Source organism: Eublepharis macularius, chromosome 19 (assembly GCF_028583425.1).
Source record: "Eublepharis macularius isolate TG4126 chromosome 19, MPM_Emac_v1.0, whole genome shotgun sequence".
NCBI classification, from domain to species: domain Eukaryota; kingdom Metazoa; phylum Chordata; class Lepidosauria; order Squamata; family Eublepharidae; genus Eublepharis; species Eublepharis macularius.
Genome location: NC_072808.1, coordinates 2,459,237 through 2,465,236, shown reverse-complemented (window position 1 = coordinate 2,465,236; position 6,000 = coordinate 2,459,237).

The window sequence follows — 6,000 nt, the reverse complement described above, 5'->3', positions numbered from 1 at the left end:
GGCAATACTAAAACTAAGATTTTTTAAAACTGTTTTTTCATATTTCTTAAGAAATGCAAACAATGAATCATGCATTATACTTCCATGTAATATTTTGAATCTACCTGTTATCTGTACAGAGAGAAACTTACCATCATCGGCTTTACCACCTGATAGAAATGGCTGAACTGAAAGGGAAAAAAAAAGATTATTGAGTAAGGTTAGTCAAATGGAAACATTTTAGAGAAGGGCACCTTTCATGGAGGGAGGGGGGGTGAGATCTTACCGTGTGTTATAAGGACACACCCAGTGACTATCAACTTAAGCATTTTAAATAAGAGTTGAGAGATGGTTTAGCTAAGTGATATAACTACAGCTTTGCAAAGTGCAATTCTTCTGGAGGGAATATCTTACCAGCATTTAAGGAAGCTGACTTAATACGAAATTGCATCTGTTTCCTGTGTATGATGTTTGCATGGCATCTAGGCTAAATCTTAGCAACAGAATTCTTTAGTATTTGGAAGGTGGGCGTTGTGGTTTTTACAGTGCTATAGGAAGCGTTAAGATTTTAAAAGGTCAGAAAGAACCTCTGAAGTAACCCTGTTCTTCTCAAGCCCTTTGCAATTTTGTCCATAACAGTGCTAGCTATAGCATCTGAAGAAGGGAGCTATGACTTTTGAAAGCTTGCACCCTGAAAATCTTGTAGGTCTCTAAGGTGCCACTGGACTCAAATCCTGCTATCCTAAGCAGAGTTACATGCTTTTAGATCCATTGAAGTCAACAGGCTTAGAAGGAAGCAAGTTTGCTTAGGATTACACTATAAGGCATGCCTCCAGAAAAGTGGGAAAACAATAGGGAAAATAATAATAACAACAACAACATACGATTTATATACCACCCTTCAGGACAACTTAATGCCCACTCAGAGCGGTTTACAAAGTGTGTCATTATTATCCCCACCACAATTCCCCTGTGAGGTGGGTGGGGCTAAGAGAGCTCTGAGAGAGCTGTGAGTGACCCAAGGTCACCCAGCTGGCTTCAAGTGGAGGAGTGGGGAATCAAACCCGGCTTTCCAGATTAGAGTCCTGCACTCTTAACCACTACACCAAACTGGCTCTCAAAATACTGGAATACCAGAGGTTAACTACCATTTCAGCTGAACTCTCCATAGCAACAGTGTAAACAAATCATAGCAATTCCAGATAAATGCAAAACCACCATCTACCAGTTATTTTGCATGTTTTGAAGAAAAAAGAAGCTGAGGGCCAAGCTACACATGACGAATGACACTTGAATGGCAAGTGTATTTCTCCCTGTTCACTTGCCCTCCACTCAATCCACTTGCCATTCAAGTGTCATTCGTCATGTGTAGCTTGGCCCTGAGTTACAGATGTGGATTCACAGGCATGGGCTTTTTCAAGGCATTCAGTACATGAAGCATGATATAGTTTTTCTTCCCTCCCCAGTTAGTTCCTGAACAGCTCAACAAGGGTTTCAGAACAGAGAAGGCACAGTTTACAGACATATAAAGCAAGTCTCTATTATCCCCATATTGCAGATGGGAGGGCAAGAGATACTGGCCGGCCCCCAACTAACAGCCTTGTCTGGCATTCATCTAAATAATTGCACTGTATTTCTTTGCCACCTCACAGGCTTTCCAATGGGCTCTCAAGTGTATTCTGTCAGATTTTGCCCAAGTTTTCCATCACCGTTTCTCTAGATGATTACCAGCCTTTCTTGACTCGCCCTACTCCCCTGTAAACCAGGGTGCTAGAGTTCTGTATGAAGGCAATCGAGGATACCTGGGGGGTGACCTTGTCTATCATCTGGCCGAGGCTGTCATTCCAAGCTCCCACCAGACTTTCCATGGAGTCACCACCAGTTGAGTTCCTGCAATTCCCCAGTACTTCTTGGAATCTTATAGCCTTCCAGAGTAGATTTACCCAATCAGCTCAGCGCCTTTGTAGGCATAAAGCGCTATGATAAGCCTAGCCATCATCAGACAACGAACTGACTATAGCATAGGCTGAGTTTCCACTTAAACAGATCACCAGAAGCCTGTTCAATGCAGAAGATTAGATCTGGCACTTCATCCCACAAAGATTCCTACTACCTCTTACACACACACACACACTCACCCCTCAGACCCAATTGAAACATTATCTGAAATCAGATCAGTTGATTTGCTGGGATCCATCAAGCCTGAATTCTCCCTAGAAGCTAAAATGACAAAACTGAGGCTATGGTACTTTGGTCACATCAGGAGAAGACGAGATTCTCTGGAAAAGGCGATAATGTTAGGAAAAGTGGAAGGCAGTAGGAAAAGAGGAAGACCTAAAATGAGATGGCTTGACTCAATAAAAGAAGCCATGTCCTTCAGTTTGCAGGATCTGAGCAAGTCTGTTAATGAGAGGACATTTTGGAGGTCTTTCCTTCATAGGTTCGCCGTAGGTCAGAAGTGATTTGACAGCACATCACACACATCCACCACCTCCGCAACCACCACTGCCTGGTCCTGAGAGGCTGTATGACTGAGGGCCAAGCTACAAGTGACGCCTGACACAGGTTGGACACTTGTCAGCTTCCCTCAAGCTTTGATGGGAAATGTAGGCGTCCTGGTCTTGCAGCTTGGCTCTCCGACTGCTGTCCAACGGACTTTTCAACTGTCACGTGTCCAACATTCCGCCAAGCTGCCTCCATTTCCCGCCAAAACCTGAGGGAAGCTGGCAAGTGTCCAACCTGTGTCATTCGTCACTTGTAGATTGGCCCTCAGAAAGAACTGCTTTGCACTATTTTATGGCCTTCCACTAGATGGTGCTGTTTGGCAATGCAGCAGCTACAAAATCAACAAGTTGCAAATTTTATTCCCTAGAGCATTTGGTGGAGGATAAACTGTTCTAGCAAATATTAGTTACGTTGTTTTAAAACTGTGTTTTCAAATCTGCAATCTATGCAGATCTTGTTAATAGATTGTTATATTTTGTTTCCTTACACTTTGGTGTCGTTAGCCTTCTTGAGTCTCAGGAAATAAAGTGATAGACATATGGAAAGGTTAGAAAGAGAGAGAAGAGAAGAATTAGACAGGTAATAGCGAAATCTTCTTTCTTGCTCCTGTGCTGCTCGCTGGCATCTTATTTATGAACAGAGGATGTGGATGTTTGTTTGTCTCTTAGTTTAAAACATTTGTAGGCCACCTTTGTACCCAAATAGGACCTCCGAGGTGGCAAACATTAAAACATTAAAAAATTGAAACAACATTTTAAAACTATTTAAATTTAAAACAACATTTAAAACAGTATTAAAACAATTCCACAAGAACACAAACACACAACAGCAAGGACAGGGAAGGAAGGCCAACAAGAGTTGGTGGAAGTATGCCAAGCAAAACAAAGAAGTCTTCACCCGCTGGCCGGTGGTATGACAAACAGAAGGCGACAAGCAAAGGGTTCCCCGTAAATCAATCTGCATCCTGCTTGAAGAGCCCCAGCCAAGCATCACGTATAAACAAATCTGATGCTGTTACCACGAATACTCTACTGATTGGTTAATAAGCTGCTGGTGAGTGCAGCTGTTTCGGCACTCGAAAAAGTACAGGAAGAGAAACAACAGTGCAGTGCAGGCTCAGCCAGGTTTTTTGCTTCCTGGGCCGATTCCCTGGGGCTCCCCCCTCCCCACGGCCAGTCAGTTCAGTAGCGGTGGGGGGCAGAGACTGGGAGCAGAGCATCCCCCATCCCCACCAGGTTGGAAGCGTATACACTAGGGTTGTAAACCTCCAGGTGGTGGCTGGAGATCTCCTGGAATTACAACTGATCTCCAGGCTAAAGATATCAGTTCTCCGGAAAAAATGGCTGATCTGGAGGGTGGACTCTATGATGTTATACCCTGCTGAAGTCCCTCCCCAGGCTCCATCCCCCCCCCCAAAAAAACTCCAGGTAACCTGGAGCTGGCAACCCTAGTAGACGCCATCACATCTAGTTGGGCTCTTTTGTTTTCCCTGAAAGATGGGTGGAATTTTTACAGGTGCAAATCTACATGCATTCTGAACCATTACAAATATATTCCTCTTTGGTTAAAGGCTGCCTCGAATGCATGTCACGTGGACCTTTTGTCGTGCTGGCTGCCCTGCCCCGGGGTCTCGTCTGCACCCTTGACTCTGGAGCAGTGGACTGGCAGGAGGCCAGTCTTTCAACGCTGTGTAATATTTAAAGAGCATCAGGATAAAGAACATAAACATCATGCTAACAAGCCTGGAAGGTACTGCCTGGTCATTTATTACTATGGCTACTGTGGGGTTTTTTCCCCCCTTGTAAAATGGTGACTGGCATCCATGCTACAGCTTATTCCCTAGAATGTTTCCTTCCTCTTTCCTGTTGCAAAATGCCATAGAAATGTATGTAATAGCCTGCACCAATTACTCCTGAAGTTATATAGGCTCGGGAAGAACACTTCCCACTGAGTTCAATAGAAACAAAAGAGACTTTATGTAAACATAGAAAGCTTTAAGAACAAAGCCCACTTCTTATCAGACTTCCTTGATTTACACTGCCAAGGCTTGATGTATGTTGCGGTTTTAAGTAGACTGACTTTAAAAGGAGCTTGATTGTCACAAAACGGAGACCAGGGGACCCCCCAACACGGTGCCCGTGGGCGCAGTGGTGCCCCCCAACACCTTTCCTTGTGCCCACAAAGTACAGTTGCCAGGTCCCCTTACCCTCTCAGAGGAAGGGGGGAACCGGAACGCGCCTCTCTCATTGTTCCGCACACACACACACTCCCAGGACCGTGCAATGACATCATTTCCAGGAAGTGGCCCACTGCAAAGCGTGGGAGCACTCCCAGGGCAGTGCTAGGGTTGCCAGGTCCCTATACCCTCCCGCTAGGAGTGGGAGGGACCTTGCATATGCGGCCTGGCACCTGCACAATAATGTCACTCCCGCAAGTGACATCATCGCACCAGCCACGTGAGTGGTCCTGCGCGCTATGCATGGCCAATTCCGCCTGTTTGGGGCCAAACCAAGTGCAGGAGCGCTCCCGCAGCCAGCAGGATGACATTACTTCCCGGAATGTCAGCGCGCCTGCTGGGAGCATGTGCATTCCTGGGGTGCCTGCCAGCGGCAGACAACATCTGAGAGCTTGCCACCTCCTGTCAATCACTAGCAGGTCATCAAGCAAGGATGCAAACCCCTGGGAGTTTACCCACCACAGATGGGCACCTGGGAACCCTAGGCAACACAATGATGTCATTTCCGAGACTGACATTTCCGTGCCAACGCATCGCCCTGGGAGCACGCCCAGGAGGCCTGTTCCCCTGCCTTTCCCCCCTCCAGCCAGGGGAGTGGTGGCGGGGGACGGAGGGTGGGAGCAGGGGTTTCCCCCACCACCGGGGGACCTGGCAGCCCTGCTGCCAATGTTTTTAGAAAGTGGGTGGGGACAGGTGGGGCTTTTGCAAAGCATGGCTTCTGATTGGCCGTTGGAGTATTGATTGGCTGTTCAGATTTTTAACAGTTTCTGCTTTGGCAGAAACTGTCCCACAGCAGCCATTTTGTGGCAGCCCTTTTCTTGCTATGCCCACCACAACTGTGTCAAAATTCCAAATGTGCCCGCAGGCTTAAAAAAGTTGGGGACCCCTGCACTAGATTCTTCTTTTGTGTGTGTGTTTGCTGTGACAGACCAGTACAGCCACCTCACAAGATTTTGTTCCTTCTTACCAGGACAAATGTTGCAGAATATAATGCATCTCTCTTAACTGAGAATGAGTGTAGACAGGCCTTTTTCGCAGAGCTTCTGGAACAAATGACTTCAGCTAAAATAAACATGCCCTGATCTGTGCCGGGTGTGGGAGAGAGCAGACAAAAGATACTAGGATTTCACTTGCTTAAAGTTTTCCAAACCTTGCTAACCTCTCTTGAGGAAGAAGACACAAAGCAGAATGTTGGTCTTTATTTCCATTAATCGGAATCCATCAAAAATAAAATAATATGTTTGGGGGTTTCAGGCAAGCAATGGTATAGATCAAGGTCA